Source organism: Falco peregrinus, chromosome 11 (genome assembly GCF_023634155.1).
Source record: "Falco peregrinus isolate bFalPer1 chromosome 11, bFalPer1.pri, whole genome shotgun sequence".
Lineage (NCBI taxonomy): Eukaryota > Metazoa > Chordata > Aves > Falconiformes > Falconidae > Falco > Falco peregrinus.
This window is the reverse complement of record NC_073731.1, coordinates 11,866,128-11,884,463: the sequence shown is the minus strand read 5'-3', so window position 1 is coordinate 11,884,463 and position 18,336 is coordinate 11,866,128. Positions and strand designations below refer to the sequence as shown.

The window sequence follows — 18,336 nt, the reverse complement described above, 5'->3', positions numbered from 1 at the left end:
CAGGGATGAAGGCATTTTATGATAAGACTTAGAGCTTGGTCCATATATGAATTTGTATCTTGGAGCAATATGTGTCCTGCGTGGCACTGGGTGTCTGAAGCAGTCAGGTTAGCATGCAGACAGTCTAGAGCTACAAGTCTGGATGGGAAAAGATGACACACTATTGATAGCCAGGGTAATGGTCCTCACTTCCCCTCAGACTACTACCAAATGAGATCATCTTAAAGGCTTTTTTTTTTTTTTTTTTTTTTCTTTTTGCATTGTCACACTGAAAGTTGGATCCATTTGGCAAAAGTCTAATGCTAGTCTATCACTACTGACCACTGCCATATCCAACAAAATACAGAGCTGGCTTCTTTTCAAGTTGCTGACATAACTGTCATAGTAAAAGAAGCTGTGTGGATTTGCATAGTCTTGAATTCCATTTTCCTGAACTAGCACAAAATTCTACTAGAATATTTGGCAGTTTCACAGTTATTTTCACGTACATAAAATAACTTATTCTGAAATACAAGATATTTTTCCAAGATATGAAACTCTTCACATTGTGCTGTTGCAATTATTCTTCCCCTCAAGGAAATAAATATATCTTGTCTACAAAACAATTAAAATATCCATTGAACTTTTTAATTACACTATTCCTTGCAATTGCTTTTTTCTTTGTACAATCCCATGTACACTGAAAATAAACAAATTGCAGAGGAAATTAGGTGGAAAGGACCACAAAAACGAGAAAATAATTTAATTATTTCACTTTACCTTAGGAGAAGACATGTTTAAACTAACACATTCTTCACAAAAGCAAAGTAAATATTATAACTAATATTTGAAAACTCTCACAGCATGGCTATGTCATATGCCAAGAATACTAACCTCTACAGAAATAAACTTCAGAGGTGGATCCTGATTTTTCACTGTTTCACTGTGTGCTGCTCAGACTTATGAAAGCTGAAGGAAAAGGTGTCTGTGTAAGATAAAGCCCCTCCTGACTTGAGTTAACATTGAAAAACATCTTAAAGTTTTCATAATTACATATAATCCAGGAAGACCAGCCCATCAGCATAAGTGGAAGAGAAGCAGACAGAAGTGGTATGAGACTATGGAAAGAGGAGCCACAGCTCAGGGGAACACCAGCCATGATTACCCCTGAAGCAGCTGCTTAATAACGTTAAAGGTAATGTTTTGATCCCCTTGCCTGCGCTTGGTCTCCCCCACCGACAGCTTGGGATGATGCTGGGTGAGAAGCTTGGGTATTTACTGTCCGCCTTAACCTTGCTTTCCATGTCACAAAGAGAGAAACCCAGCCCTGCTTAGACTGTTGTGCTAGAAAGTAGTACCTGAGCTTGACTGTCAGGGTGACCAATTGTTTGAAGGCCAGCAGGGCACACAGAGCAGCAGATCCTGGCTCTCTGGATTAAAAAAAGGGCAGACTACTACCTCTAATGATGCGTTTGGAGCAGCTCCCAGCCACACCAATGTTAGAGGTTGGGAGTATGTGTATAGGTCCTCTGTCTGCTGCTCTTTCAAGGTTTGCGGTAGAAGGTGATGAAATGAAAATTACAAGCTTTTTTTTAAAAAAAAAGTAGGTAGGGAGAAAATGCTGGGCTTTCATTTCCACCACTTTTTCTCCAATAGCAAAAGGTGTCTGCAGAGGTGTTTAATGTCAGTCTGCAGTGTGTCTGTGTTTTGCATCAGGGTGCTTGAGTGCTGACCCTAATCTGAGCCAGAGGACCTCTGAGGTCCCCTCTACTCTCAGTTATCATGTGAGTCTGTGATGAGGTGTGGCATCATGCCTAACGAGCAGCCTCAGGTAGAAACAGGCACAGTTCATGCCCAGTTTGGGTGGGACAGAAACCACTTGCAAGAAAGTAAGCCTGCAGGGCAATAATGTACAAGGCTTCCTGGTGTAGGCTGCAGGTGGGAAGGAGCTTGAGAACTGGAAGAGCTAGGACATGCCAGAAGGGATGAAGTAGACCCCAGAAAAAGGCTAAACACCTGGGCTCAAACGCGACACCAGGCACAGCCTGAACTGATATTACCACCAAGCAGGTTGTAACACAAGAGTACTGTAGAGAGACACGCCAGCCCAGCAACAAGCCTCACCTGTATTTAGAAAACAGAAATTCGGTCTGGTCTTATAGCAAAGGACTTAGCCAAGAAGGGCCTGGTAGGGGCTGACACCACCAGGTAATTAAAACATGGTTTGTAAGTAGCCAAATCAAAGTGATGTGACTACTCCCAAAGCAGATGAGCTGTAGCTTTCCCAAATAACTTGCAAGATCCTGAACAAAACAGGCATGTGGAGGTCAGAGGAGGCCAGTGACTTGATTTGTCCTTATCATACTAGTTCACATCTGATTCCTAATTAAGGGGATTTTTTTCTGAGGTAGACTAAGTATGCCCAGCAGTAGCTCTGATGCTGTTGCATTACTGCACAAAGGGACAGCAGTGAGAAGCTGAGCTCCAGGATGGTCTTCCTGGGATACAAGAAGGAGAATGGGGGAAGAACCTGCCTAGCAGTTCTCAGCAAGGACTGTGATCCAAAAACAGACCACCACCCTCCACAAAATGGTGGCACAGGGGCATAAACAAGTAGATATGTTTTTTTTCTCAAAAGGCTTTGATCTCAGTGAGCTGCAATCAATGGAAAGGCTTCCTACTGATTTTGCTGGTATCTAGATTGAAGCTCCTACGTGAGGGTAGAGTATTCTGTACAACAGCTTTAACCTGCCTCAGAGTCTGTCACATCACCAGATCCTCTTTCCATTCCTGTTGGTCAGAGCTGGGCTCAGGACAGCAAGCCTAAACAAAGAATGATCATAAAAATCATAAATTTGTATCCTCCCTTAAGAGCTGTATTTAAAATAAGTCTCTATAATTGTCAGATTGTTTTAAGCTTGCCATCATAATTTGCCATGCTTTCCTAAAGCAGTAGCAGATTAATCTAAACAGTGCACAGCTTGTGGTCTGTCCACAGCATGCCCACGACATCGTCCTGCTCTCAGACATTCCCGTGACGGCCAGCCGGTGAGTCACGCAACCACAGCTCCTCATTGCTGGCAAAGGGAGCCCACCTGAGGGGCAGCCTTTCACTCCTTCCTTCACTCAGGCACTCACTTCTCCCAGTGGGGCTCCGCTCTCCGGCACAGGCAGTGTCTCTGCAGAGGCGTGCTGATGGTCTCTTCAGAAACCTTTTGCACACAAAAGCAGATGCTCCCACTACACATCTGCAGGGTGATTTATTAGCATACACAGATTGGCAGGGCAACATAATATCACATGCAGCAGATAGGAACAACATGCACAGAGTCTTTTAGCTATGTGCATCTGTATTCGTATCTGGAAATAATCTGAAGATGCGCCTCAGTGCTAACCAGTCTGTCTGTGAGTTAGATTCTTGTTTGAATCACATGTAGCTGGGGTGTAAAGCGTAGAGCCATTATTCGTCCAGACTAGAGTCATCCAGGAAGGCAAGCATTTGTAGCAATAAGTTTCAGCTCATGTAGCCTTTTCTTCTTTTTCTCATTTTACTTGTGTTGACTTCTAGTCAGCAGCACACAGAAAATACAGAAAATTCTCTAGATTCAGGATCTATGTGTAGATGAAATTGCTAGCTTTGTTCATAGTAAAGTTTAAAATTTTCAGAAATAAAAAATGCAGATTTCTATCCTTTTCTTTCAAAACAGGCATAGCATTTTCAAGGACCACAGTCTTGACCTATCAGAGTATGTACAATCTTGAACTGAAAAGATGTAATCAGAAGACAAAAAGAATGATCTACCTCTGTACCGAAGCTTCTCGTCTATTCCTATTCAAAGCACATCAATGGCCACCTCTGAGCTAAGATCAAGTAATTCCTATCTCCTTCTAAGCTGAATTCATCTGTGTTGCCCCTTAATTTTCTGTGGGGCTGTAGCCAGGGCTGACAAGGATTGGGATTCTTCTTCAGGATGGTTAAGTTTGATGATTTCCATCCAGGTCCCTTTTGCAGGAGTTTTTCAAGCAGAGTTGATTTAAAGGCAACTGCAATTATGAAAAGCAGGAATTATGACCGCCAACTACTCAAATTGAGAGAAATCCTCTCCAGTTGAGAGAACCTGAACAAAGACCATATGTAAGTCCTTAGCACTGACTGGCAAACACACCAGTGGGTTTTTTGAGTGTTTGCCAGTTTTGCTTAAGATACACTACATAATGTCCTCAGGGTCTGTGGGAATTTTTTGTGATTCTTTACAGTTCAGTTCATCAAATACTTACATTTGCAACCTCAGTGTTTCATTATTTAAAGCAGCTTTTGGAAGCCACAATCATACAGTTCTTCAGTTTTCTCTTGTAATCTATGTTATCATGTAACTTTTGAAGATTAGAATAGATTTCTACTAAATGATTTGGCTCTGCTCAAAGACAGAACTGATAAATTGAACTTTAACTCCTACTACCTGCTATTATGTTTTATTAGTTTTAAAATGAGGTGGGTTTTTTTCCTTCTGAAAGATTTTTTTTTATTGCAGAGAGGATCTAGGTGATTCGACAACACAATTAGGTAGAACAAAGGTTTTTTACAAACCTATAAAAATAGTTACTGTGAACAAAAGATTCACAACAGCAATTTAAATATTTCCTCATAAGTTGATGTAAGCTTTTTAAAAATTAAAAAACCCCAACAATCCACATTCATAACTAATGTATTAAAAGTGTTTGTTTGGAATCTGCATCCAAATCTCATCTCATCTTTCTTACTCTCTGTGATCTTCGAGTTTTCAGGCAGATAGTGCCTGAGGATTAAGTTCTGCCCTGGTCTGGAGAAACTAGGGAGTTTTGCTTAACTTATGCATGTTTTAGACTGCCATTAAGAGCTCTGATCAGCACGTTAGGGAAGCAGGTTTTTTCCCCTTTCTTTTAAAACATGTTGGTACAGATGAGCTGAGGCTGAATTTGCTTTTAAACTAAACCTCTTTAGTAAGTAATTTTCTTGAGTGTAACTTTTTACAAATGTTTCTACAGCACGTTTTTTTTTTACACGCCTATTGTGTTGTCACCAGGCAGATGGCTTATTATTCACATTAGGAACAAATCTTAGTTTTGACTCAATTCTGTAACGGAGCTTTTTGTGAATGAGAATATGGGTATCATGTTGTTGAAAGAGCTACTAGGGATCCTCAATTCCTCAAAGCAGGGAGCATTTTTCTTTATTTTTGGTGTCTGCTGTAAAGAAATGTATGATGGTTTGTCTTGTGTATTGAAGAAGAGTCAATGTGATCACCTAGTTACGTACCACATATGTGTTGAATACTGCATTAGCTAGTTTTCACAGTTAAAAGAAACATGCTTTAAGGCATCTTTTTCCTCTCTTGCTGTGCAATAATATTCAGTACATTAGTCTTTATCCTGTATCATGAAAGCTTATCTTCTCAGCGACGGAGGCTTCAAGTTCTCTCCTGCTGGTAAAGTAGTTTAGCTCTATGCCAAACTGGAAAATTTCACCCTTCCCCAGGGGTAAATAAAATCCCTATAAGCAAGAGTTCAAGTCAAGCAAGTTCCTCACTAGTTACTCTTTCCATGAGTCACATGCTTCTCTTGTGCAGAATCTGTCCAGCTCCTTGTCTCAGTGATGTAAGATCAGCGTAACCCAAGTTATCCTTTATAGCCAAAAAGAATAACCTCTAATACTAACAAGAATAAAAGCCCTTTGCAGTTACAAACAAAACTTTTTGCCCCTTTCCTTTTCCAGTTTTTTTCACATTCCCATTCCTCTTGCTGTTTTCCTAGGTCTGGATCTCTAATTAAAACAACATGCTTACCTTTTAGGTTTCTCATACTGATTACTTCTAAAGCAGCCACCAGTCTTCCTAATGTTTTTCAGTCAGGGAGATGCTCTTCTTTTCTTATACTATCAATCACATCAATAGGATGTGATTGCATTAGGAAATTATGTTGTTTGCATGTGATTATTCTTCATGGGACTCCAGTGCATAAGGCTTAGACTCAAATGAGCAGCAGTGTGGCAGTGGACACCAAGCCTGGGTTCAAGGGCTAGCGCCGCCTGATACAGTCCACTTGTAATTTGAAGTAAGATTCTTATCTTGGGAAAAGCTAATGCTCTTTGAGCATACTGCCTGATCCTGTAATCAATTAATCTTGCGCAGTGTCTTAACTATTCTATACAACCATTGTTCCCATAGGGTGATTCAAGTAAAAACAATAAATTAGAAAATGTTTTTACTTTGGTGACTTAAAAAAACCAGAAATAGTGTCTCAGAGGATAACCTGTTTTGGCCAAACAGGGAAATACAGCACAGTGATTAGCATCTTCCAGGGCTAGGTGTTATGTGTGGTACATGGGAAACCTTTCTTCAACAGTAAGAAAATAACACATTCAAAAGAACAACGAATGCTTAAACTGAGAATGTGGGTGACAAGCCCTGAGTTAGTTTTTGTCACTGATGGTGCTGATTCCACATATTACCAGCCCATCTGAAATACTGTGCACAGCAAGCAGAGTGGTCCCAAGGGCAAACTTTGATTTTTATTGGGTATTATGGCGATACGTGCACAAAGGTCTGTGTATTGTCCAAGAGGATCTTGTCACAGACAATAATCCCACTGAAGCACTTGGAATGTTTTCACAGTTTCATTTTCCAGGATATCTCCAGAAGCATAGCTGGTGATGTCTAGGCATTGTGGAAGATCAATTACATTCTCCTGACCTTCAGTAGCAGGTTAAGCCACTAGGTAGCCTGTTGAATCTAAAAGGAGCTACACTAAAATTGTGGCTGCCTAAATGTGTAATTTAAAGATGCTTAGTCACAGGTTTATGAGTATACTGGAGTAACACAAACTATAGCACAAAACACTTTCAAGTGCAGGCAATGAATTATTCTTTGTTTATCTGTATTTGTTTTACTAGGTCTCTTTGTTCTACTTACAGGTTTTATGGTATACAAGAATAAACATCATTAGGATTTATATATAACAAATGCCAATATACTTAGAGGAAAAAGCCAAGCTCCATAACAGGTTTTGCTTTGTTTTAAAAGTACAATGTTGTGGAAAACGAGCACATGTTTTAGGTTCCCTTTTATCACTTCAGAGTGTTGTCTGGCTTTTCCAAATCATATACATAAATATGACTATATAACCTGGAGATAGGAAAGCACTTGTTTAAACATGCGCATGCCTACAGTACCGTAATTTACAGAGACTCAGAGCTGGCACCACGTTCTGACATAGAAATTTAGGGTTGCACCACATATACTGAACAATTGCTCTAATGTTTGAAATACAATGGCTACACTGTTTTGTTTCCAAGTTCTTTAGGAAAAATCAGTATAGATTTTTGGTACAATATTACCTCTCCAGGTACTGTAGAAAAGTATTCAGTATATTATTTCTGAATATAGCTGTTACTTATAATACTGTAAAAAAAAAATAATCTTCACATTAAAGCTTAGGCACAGCTTACTTACTGGCACTTTGGGCCAAAACTCTGAAATTCAGTGGAAACTGTGGTAGCCTGTGGATTCAGAAGCTGCAGGTGAAACACTAAAGCAGAAACAAACAAACAAACAAACAGGCTTTCTAAAAATAATTCCAAGTTGCGTATACCGGTTTTATTGTTATAAGCCACCAATTCAACCAAGCACTTTGTTTTATGAGGTGTTACAGAGTCAGAGGAAAAGAGGTTAGGGGACTGTATCAAAAAATAACAGTGTAAAGTAGGGGAGAACCTCTCCCCCCTTCCCCCCCCCCCCCCCCATTTGTCCTTGTTAGAAAACAACTCCCTGTGCTGGGTGCAGCTGCAATATGTGCTAAATAACCACACACCTCCTGGTGCTCCTCACCCCAGAGAAGTTCACTCAGAAAACCCCAAAGGTTTTCCCAGATTAGTCTCAGAGGTTTTCCCTCCATAACACTACAGGGATCACAGTCCAGCCACCTTTGCATACAGCCACTCCTCAGTGAGCAGTTGTAAGACAGAAAGATTTTAGTGACATGTTCATTCTAAGCTTATTTGTGGACAGGAAGTCATCCCTCTGCTTTCCTGGTGTCCAAAACTGACCTTGCCATCTCAACCCAAGGAAAGCACCTGTTTGGGGCAATTGGACTGAGCACAGAGCTGCCAGTAGTATAATAGGCCTTACTAGCCCATCAGGAAATCTCTCTGCAAGGCTCTAAGAGAAGCTGCATTTGAGTTAGCCAGACAGAAGCCTTTGACAGAGTTACAGGAATGCTACAGCAATTATTTTTTCCCTTGCACTTCAGTAGTTTTCAGCAAAACCTTCAGCTATCTGGGTTTAAACTGACACTGCTGTGGCTCACTGTCTGCCTCAGGTTCATTTTTAATGCTGTCTAGTTCTGTTAAGCAGCTAATAATACTCACACCTATGCAACACTTTTCATTTATAGACTTCAGCCACTGGCACAGCTGCACCCCCATTTTACACAGGGGAAAAGTCAAGGAAAGTGAGGCTGAAACTGGACTTTCCAATGCATGCTGCAGTTTGGGTGGCATGAGGCTAACGGATATTACTTGGTTTTTTCCTCTGGTGTGCTGGAAAAGGGTTTAATTAGCCACAGCGGACTTCAGATGTGCAGTCATTTATGGGCCTGAAGGCCCCACAGGGTTCCCACAGCTCGTTGTGCTTTGGGCACAGGGGCTCAGCACCCTCCTGCCACAGCCCTGGGGCATAGCACATCCACTACACCCAAACACAGCCGGCTCCTACAGACCAGAAGCAGAAATAAAGAGGAGGGAGACACACTGCCTTGGAAAGGCCAGTGCGTGGGGTCAGAGGGAAGGCAAAGGGGAGAGGGAGACTGTGTAAGGAGGAGAGGACACACTGCAGAAACTTCCAGGACAGTGAGGGAAAACGCATTCAGGGAAGGAGGAGAGCAGGGGACACTCTCCACCTTGTACACTCAACTTTTGATCCAGAAAAAAACCCTAAGCATCCATTAAGCACCCTTTGAATGTGGGGAGCTGGAATACAAAGGTGCCTGAACTTTGCAGTCTTAACGTTTTTCCACATAGACGTTTGTCCATGTTCCTGCCCTGTACTGGAAACATTCAGAGATTTATAGTCTAGTTCCGATTACCACGCCCAGGTAGGTGAAAGCTTAGTAGAACAGGAAGCCAAGCCCTTCTCATTACATGACAACAAAATGGACAGTGAGGCAAGACCCCAGGGTCAGATGGGCCAACAGTGCAGTCCTCTGTTAGGAGCAACCCTGTCACCCATGGTGCAGAGATAGATCAAGCTTCATTTTCATAGCTGCTAGAGTTTTGCCTCACCACTTCTTTGTAAGGCTGCCACCCTTTTTTAATCTCCAGCCTGTTTATCCATCACCACTTTATACTGACTTCCCGCTTTTGCTGTGAGAAGTTTCTTCCTATCTTAGTAAACTTCGGGGCTTTTTCTCAGTGGATAACAGGTATGCTGAGTTAACTACAAGTCTATTAGCACATCACCTATGAATTAATAACAACTGTTATGTTAATACAGGACTCTGTATTAGAAGATCCCAGTTCTGGATATGAGAGAAAGACTACATATCCAGTGTACTTCCTAACACCTGGAATTGTTAATATAAAACATTAATTTCCTTTACAGGGGTGTAGACAGTGCGCTTGCCTTAAACCACTAACAAAGGTGTGATGTTTAAGAATTATTGAGCAGACTAACACATTTATCAGTTAAATAACTAAGCTTTAGCCTTAACAAAACATTTAAGTAACACAGCCTTAACAAAACATTTTAAAAGCATGGAATTAAGGCTTAAACAATTAGAGACATTAGAGACAACACACTTAAATAACTCTTTAGAAAACACCAAATATTAGAGAGTTTAGTCTGACAGGGCACTTTATCAGCTTAAAAAAACACATTAAATACTGGCATACAGTTACTTGACAATTAATCTTATCACAGCTCATGCTGAACAAGAAATATACACTGGACCCCTTTTTTGAGTACAAAATACTTTTTATGTGGTTTAAGTTTTAAGGGATTTATATGTTTACCAGTTAAAAAAAAATCAGCAATGAACAGAATATATTCTAAGAATAGGCTCTCAATTTTTTATAGCACATGCATCCAAATACTCAGAAAAAACATAACCTGACTCTTTCAAAAACAGTTTAAAGGAAGTCACAAGCAGCTGCTAGGTTCTGACTTCCTTTCAAAATTAGATTATTAATTTATGTGCAACTAGAAGGTAAATTTGGCTATCCCAGTTTAAATGTCAGTCTTCACAGAATATTGTTGTTCCCTATTTTGTAATGATTCCCTCTTTACAAAGAAATTCTGAGTTGCTGTAAAGTTGTGCCATCAAACAGCTGGCACAGCCAATCAAAAATAGGACTTTCTTTTTAAAGTTAATATTGCCATTCATGGCCCTGGGTTGTGTGGGGCTCTAACCCAGCTGTTCAGGATAGCAAGGGAGCAGACAAAAGCATGTCTTGCCCTTTCAGACCTTTCCGTACTGCTTCTGCTTAGCTTTTGCCTTGGGAAATTATGGGAGAGCACAGGCTGCTGACTGGAGGGTACCCCTGGGAGCTGGTGGGCAGAGATAATCTGGCTCCTTGAAGCTCCTGCCCCCTCGCCCACACGGGCACAGACTGAGACAGAAACACAGTGTGGGGCGAGGAAGCCGGGGGCTGCAGCCCAGCCTCACTGCCGCTCTGCTGGCTGCACGAGGGGACACCGCACGCTGAAGCAAGCATCTCCAAGGGCTCCACTCCTTGCTATGGCTGCTGCCCCAGCCCTGCTCCCTCCTGAAGACTGAACAAGTCTAACCCATTAGAAGTAGAAGGCAAATTTCTGCCTAGCAGCTGGGAAGGGGAAAACCAAAACCAGGCACCCCCACCACACTGAATCTTTGGTCACATGTGAGTGAGTGAACACAAACAAGTGTCCTGCGATACCTCTGTTTGCATGGGAAAGCATGCAGAAGGCAGGGCTGGAACATGCACACGGGAGGTACGCACGAACCCCTAAAAATAAGAGGCTATAAATGTACTGCAGAGTCAAAAGTAAGTGAAATGTTTTCAGAAAATCCTAAAGGGAAGAGTGGAAGAAAAGCAGACCAGCCCTCTGGGAACTCTGCTTTCCTAAGTCATAAAACCCTCTGTTTTCCCTGTCTGGAAAAGTTGTCCACAATGCTCAGAACAATATGTTTTTAGTCTTTTACACCAAATAACTGGGAAAAAAAAAATCAGTATCAACTGCTGTGAGTGGGCAAAAGTACCATCTTGTAGTTGAGAGAGATAATGTTTTCAAAAGCTGGAGTTTGAGACATGAAAGTGAAATTGTTCACCAAAATTAAGAATTAAACTTAGTATTTTAGAAACATGTTAATGTCCTTAACTAAAACATGTTTTCCAAATCTTTTTAGTTTTTTATGCCATATGTAAAAATATTTCATGTTCTTCACTTATGAAATTCACAGAAATTTAGAATCTCAAAAACTTTTGGAAAATAGACATGCCAAATGTGTTATTAATAAACCAAAAAATATATTTTATTGAATGAAATGGCTTGAAAACAAGCCAAACTTCCAAAATGGAAAGGAAGATACATTTTTTCTTCTTTTTCTGAAGGCATCCGACTGTGCAGGAATGCTTTGTTGAAAATTTAAAGATGGACAAATAATCAAAAACTTGGTGGAGCATGGAGCAGCAGACTGTATTAATTAAACCACAATTATCTTTGTGGCACTATTTGGTTTTGCATGGTCGCACAGTATATTCATGCATATTGTAACTAATCGTGCTATCACTAATAGACAAAACTCCAGACATCAGGAATTTGGTTTGGATAAGTCAAGCACAATGACTTATTTCAGATGCCGATATCTGTTTCTTAAAAAGAAGCATTGTTTCTTTTTCCTGTATATTCTATAGCTGTACTGACTGAGGCTCAGATTGTGTGGGCGTGCTCAAGGGAAACCTTCAGACAACACCCAGATATTGCTGAAATTTATAAAGCTGTTAACAAGGCTTTGCCTGGGTGTGTTGCTGTATCTGCAGCTGAACTGGGTCAGAGACTGAAGCTCCTGGGCACCCTCCCAGCTGCTCACTATTGCTTTTCCTTCTTTCCCCTGCCAGAGGTTACCCTCCTCCGCGACGCGCCTCTGTCACTGCGTGCTTAGGTTGACACTGTGGAATTATCATAGAATCACAGAATGTCATGGTCGTGATTGCTTTATCATTGATACCTCTCAGTAAGTACTCATTTTACAGATAACACCCCACCCGTATCTCTCTTAGGTCAGGGATAGTTATTGACTTTTTAGTTTTTCATGGGTGGCAATGGAAGTGGTGTGAGCTTGGTCAGTGGGCTTGCTGATGCCTGCACCCACCAGTGTGGCTAAGGCTGCTGTAGGACTCCAGAGTTTATGGCAGCAGGAAGTCATCTGGTGACCCCTGTGGGTATGTAAGCCCCTCTTGAGCAGCCCTCCTGAGAAATGGGAACCTCTGCTCCAGTTCGCTGGGTGAGTCTGTATTTTCAGACTCTGCTGTGCCATAAATACAGAATTCTTCAGATGCCAATCAAAGGCAACCTTTTAGTTTCAGTTTGCGCACCACAGGATAGGTGTTAAGGAACAGATACAGATAAGGTTTCACTGCATTAACACGTGGTAGGGTTCCCCAGAAATCTAACAAACTGTAAGCGGAGCGAGGTAATAAGAGGCCAGGGAGTTTTGGCAGCTTGCCGTCCCAAGCCAGTGTTTGCTGTGTGCATGTCATGGGCAGATCCTGTGCAAAGGTCACAGCAAGCTAAACATTACAAATCCTAAAAGGTCCTTGCACAATTAACATTTAAAAAATAATATATATTATATAAACTGCTGTGTTTTAAAGAGGCCGGGAACAGCAGAAGGTAGCCTGCAGCCAGGAATGTGCTAATTAAAGTATACAATAGAAATATTAACAGAGTGACCTTAAGGGTGGGAAGGAGGCAGGAGGAAGGGGGAAGATCTGACATAATCCCCTTAGTACCATGTTATATTCCAGTGCCATGAAAAATGGGACAGACAGACAGGAAGAGAGCAGTACTGTCATCCTGGCCTGGAAAAGCTGTCTCTACTGAGGCAGCAGCTAAGCCTGGGCCTAAAAGCCACACCTAACCTCTCTGAGCGCCCACCAGTGCACACCCCGGCTGGGGTACACAGTGGCCTGCAGCTTCATGAACCCACAAAGACCCTAGAGAGGACGCTTGCCAAATGCACTTTCAACAGTGGGTTTTGGTTTGTTTTTTTTTTACTTTTTCCTACCTTTGTATTACAGATCGATGGTTTGAAGTAAGCCTCTTCTTTTAGCCTCAGTTTAAGGAAAAAATCTGACTGTAAGTAACCTCACGCAATAAAGCACTCTGTTCCTCTGAGCATGGCAGCATTGAAAGCTTTTCCTGTAACCATCGTCCCTATCTATATTTTTCAGGATATGGTAATGATAATATAGTCAGCCTTCTCTTACTCACACAAGCTGTTTGGGAGATGGTATCTCTGGGTCTGAGGTGAGGGAGCATCTGCCAGCAGACTGCATTAGCCAGGAAAATCCTCTGGCACACAAGGTGAGCCAGGAGCCTGCCAAGTACAAAGCACTACAAGGGAGTTTGTAATGAAGCAATGAAGCCCGCACATGCTGCTTTTCCTCTGTTTTCTTGTTGCTACGGAGGTGCATCATAGAATCATTTAGGTCGGAAAAGACCCTTAAGATCATCAAGTCCAACCGTTAACCCAGCACTGCCAAGCCCACCACTAAGTCATGTCCCTAAGCACCACGTCTACACATCTTTTAAATACCACCAGGGATGCTGATTCAACCACTTCCCCCGGCAGCCTGTTCCAATGCTTGACGTCCTTACATTATGGCCCAGCTCCTGGCTTGTTTTGTTTAGATCTACCACTCACCACCTTTTTCTGTCCTCAGCTGATCTTGCAGGTAAACTGAGCTCTTCCTATTGAACAATCCTGTTTGTCTCTATCCCTTCTTTGTCAGCACCACCCTTGTGTGTGGCTGTGAAATTCCTCACTTAGTTCTTTCTGTCCCTCGATTATGACCTGATCTGGTCTTTATCGTTCAGGCTGCTGGGCATACAGCACACAAGAGCTTAGGACTGGATTTCCCTAGCAGGAGTCTGGGGAGCTGCCAGCAGTAGCAATGAGGAAGAAGGATGGAGAACCTTAGCCAGATTCTGTCACATGAATATACTATCTTAGAGTAATTAGGGATCTTATAGCAGCTGGGATATACATGCCCTTTACACCTGGCCCACAACTCGCTTGCATACTGTATTTTTCTTAGCTTTTTTTTCCCTGATCTTTTGAATAGCATTTTGGAGAAGCTCTCAGCATCAGCAGCAGGATGAATAGGGTAGTCCTGTTCAACTTTAATTTGTAGTTTGCACCAAGGATAGTATTCAAATATCAGCTCTTACTATTATAATTATATAAACTTTCTTGCATGCAAGCACCCAGTCAAAGGAATGCATACCCATACCAAAAGTTCTTTCAATACCTTTGCTGGCATCTGTTGTAAGTTGCCCGAACAAAGAAAGAGAATGGGTCTTTTCAGCCATTTAGCAATTCATACCTAAGGTCTTTGTTTCTGGGGCACAGGAATGAAGCTGTTCCCCAGGGAAAAAAATATGGTTAAAAAGACCTCAGTGTAATCTTGTTTCCCTTCATGATTAACTGCAGCTAGGAAAAAAAAAGGGATCTCTTTCATGAGCTTTAGGTCGCTGGAAACATACTGGAGTCATGCTGCTTTGTGAGCTGAACAGGAGCTCCCGATGTGACACACTGCTAAAAGAGACAATGCTGCTCTTGGATACACAAGCATATACCCAAGGCTATATCAAGCAGGATGGCATCACACACAGTCCTGAGCAATTACTGCTAGAATATTGTCCAGGGTTCGTGCCTGCTGCTCAAAAGGGATGCTGATAAATTATAGAAATTCAGAGAAAAGTCACAACAGTGATTAACAAAAATTGACATGACTGATCTTCCTTGTCCTACAAGCCCTGTACCAAAATCTTTGATCAAAAGCCAGGAAAGAGAATGCCAGGAACAATCAGTAGCAGACAACATTGGTCCTCCAGGAGTCCCACTGCTCACAGCATGAAAGATAAGACAAGGCCATGATACAAGATGAGCTGGTGACTCACCTTCTTCCATAACCATGCTACGGTCCTGGCATGAGATTGCACCTTAACTGTTTACTTTTCATGTAGATCAAGAGCTGCTGGTTAGCCACCTGGAAAATAAACATCATATATGAGAAAGACCGTGAATTCCAACTACTTAGCTCATCTAAAAGAAGGTTAAGGGCTGACATGTTCAGAGACTGATACATGGGTAACAAGACTTTGATAATAATTGTCCAATTCAGCAAAAGAAGAAAAGGTTGCTTATGAATACTATTCTCATTTCTTAAGGTGAACAAACATTTTGAATGTAATCCAGAATTTGGAATTTTGAAAAACAAAGCTCAAGGCAGCCATAAACTCCCCTTCTTTCCTCTCAAAGCCATTCTCCTCTGCACAACCCTGTGCACAAGTATTGCTTATTCACATGGTGAATGGCTGTAGTTGTATAATTAAAAGAAAACTCATTAAAAAATTTTTGTTTTCTACATTGAAAAGAACAAAAAAAAAATCTTCATACCCATTTCTAACTTTCTACTTTGGAAATATCTTGTAATGACATAGACTTCATAAACTTGAATATACTCTAAACTAAGCAGTCCAGCTACTCTGGCAGCTCGCCTCCTTTCTGATTGTGGTGTGTAGCTGCCAACAGTGTACACTTAACAGTAAATTGTGCACGGACTTTAGACTTACTGCAGAAAAAACCCATTCAGAATCCTCTGGCCAGGATGACCCCTGCTAGCAGAATTTTAAAACTTGACAGTGTATTATGGCACAGAGCCATTTTTTGCAGTCCACAGGTATGCAGAAAAGCTAAAAAGCAGGGGATTCTGGGAAAACTCTCAATTACAAATCCTTAGATAATATTAAATGTATTTTTATGAAACATCACAATCCACAATCCCTCTTTCTCAGCTTCCTTAAGAATAGGCTAGTAAGAGTCACATGGCAATGATGAACACTTCAGCAGCCATTATTGTGACAAGTGGGGTTTTAAAACAACAACAGAATTATTGTATGTTACTATTAAATCCTCTTTGTCACCATTGATAGAATTGACCAAGTGCTCCTCAGCAAATAAACACATTGGTGAATTACTTTTTTTTTTTTTTTTTGTCAGCTGTTGTGTTTGTTGACAGGTGGGGCTCTTTTATCCTTTGAGTGGCAGATAGTATGTGTCGTTGTCAAAAGGCAGCAGACAGAAAGTGAAGCTGAGGCAGCCTAAGAAATGCCAGTGGGAGCTTGTGCAATGTGTGAGAATCAGCCAGATTCAGAAGGGAAGGGGAAGTCCTGGCTAGTGACTGTAAGGCTGACTTTGGACAGCCATTGGGATTATCTTCCTGATGACATGGCTAATAGTTGCTTTTAAAGATGCTGTAGCGATTTCAAACATTGGTTCTCCCAGCAGTTTTGGAAACCATCTCAACCTCCAGGAAGTCAGATGCTGTTGAAATAACTTGCCAGAGAGGACAACACCAAACATCTTCACAACAACAAAGGGAAATGCTACTTTTCCACACACAAGCATACTAGAGGAAAAGGAAAAGCTATTAGGAGAGTCTTCCTTTAAATTTAAGAGTTGCATATCATAACCCTCTGTGTGAGTTCAAACGTTTTTGTTATCATAAGCCAAACTCTTCCAAATGAAAGGGAGCCATAGAAACCAGTGAATCAACCTATATATACTTGCTTTCTGTACCTCAGTGTGCCCCATCCAGGTATCCCTGTGGTTTCCAGTGATCAAAGAAAGCCTGTGACATTAGGCAGCTATTTTTTCTCAGCAGTAAGAGCTTGGTTCCTATTTCTCCCTAATGCTCTGCCCTGCCTCCAGCAGCGGGCCCAGTCCTGGCATCCTGAGTGCCATCCCTACACTCCTGTGTGCCAGCCAGGCAGGGAGAATTGGTGCAATTAATTTTGCAGCTACTCTCTGTGTGCACCCGTCAGTGTCACTGATCACATTCCTGGGACCTGACACACACTGGAACACCTCTCCTACGCATTTTTCTCCTCCAGTTTTGGCTCATTCCGGTGGTTTTCTTAGAAAAACGAACTAACTATGGTCGTATGACTTTGAATTGTAAAGCAGACATTTTGGCCCCTCAGCAAAAAAAAAGCTTTAGAGTGAAATCCCGTAGAAATGTACGGATGTTGTTTTGACCGCCAGAGGGGGCATGCATTGTCCCAGATTCACAGCAAAACCAGAAAATCGTGTTTGAGGAGAGGAAGAAAACGGCCAGTATGTATTTGTACTAGAGCACCTACAGGCACTGAGCGATGATCAGCTGATGGCAGCACACTGACAAGATGAATGGAAAAGAAGTTCATGAGAGGTGAGCACGGAGTGCTGCCTGGTACCCACTCCCTCACCTCTGCCCAAAAGGTATCCTACAGAGGAAATTCTGGAGGAATATGAGTTTTTTCTGTGAATGTTTGTGACATAGGATGAGATTATTTTGGCTGTTGTATTGAACCCCTGCCTCCCCCCATGTTCATTTCAGGAAAAGTAATGCAAGCCAAGTTTTCAAAACTGTTAGCAGATGTCACCATATTGTCTCTGTTTTAATTTCAAATGGGACATTTTTAAATCGTCAATATTTTATTTAGATTTTTGCATAGATCTAAGATAGGGTTAGGCATTCCAGCTACAGTACAAAGAATACAGTACAAAAAACTTTGGAAATACAGTTTCCAGTTAATACTTTTAACTATAGTGAGAAACCCTGGCAAAAAATTTAATGTGTAAGAGTGGAAAAGCTTAAAGAAAAAAAAAAGTGTATTTCCTCCCCTAAGAAACTGAACTGATATACAACAGAGATATCACTTTTCATCAATGCCTACTTAGTTATCATACTGTAAATCTCCAAAGCACTTGTTTTTCCTTTGCTTGCAGTTTGCTTTTTTTATCTGTGTAAAATGAATGCAAAGCATGTGTAATACCATACCTCATGCCCGCACTCTAAAGCAACTTTCAACAAGCATCTATATATAATCATACAAATAACAAGGCAGCAGAAATTCAAATCCAGCATTTAATGCAAAAAATCCTGTTTATGTTCTGTGACTTTTACAGTAGGCCATCTATACAAAACAAAGGCATTAACACCACTATACAGAATTTAAAAAGATAAGAACGTTACTGCTGCTTGAATAGTAATTGACAGTCTTGCATGATCTTGCTTGG

General features: G+C 41.3%; 1 protein-coding gene across 1 annotated transcript in view; it reads right to left on the bottom strand.

Annotated features, from left to right (window-relative positions):
* LTBP1 (latent transforming growth factor beta binding protein 1) overlaps positions 1–15,761 on the bottom strand; it is a 216,663-nt gene extending 200,902 nt beyond the window's left edge. Inside the window, exons 1-2 of the mRNA XM_013300211.3 lie at positions 15,673–15,761; positions 15,174–15,262 (exon numbers count right to left, since the gene is read on the bottom strand). The gene's annotated coding sequence lies outside the window, so the exon portion shown is untranslated. The remainder of the gene's footprint in view (positions 1–15,173; positions 15,263–15,672) is intronic.
* Between the last annotated feature and the right edge of the window lie 2,575 nt (positions 15,762–18,336).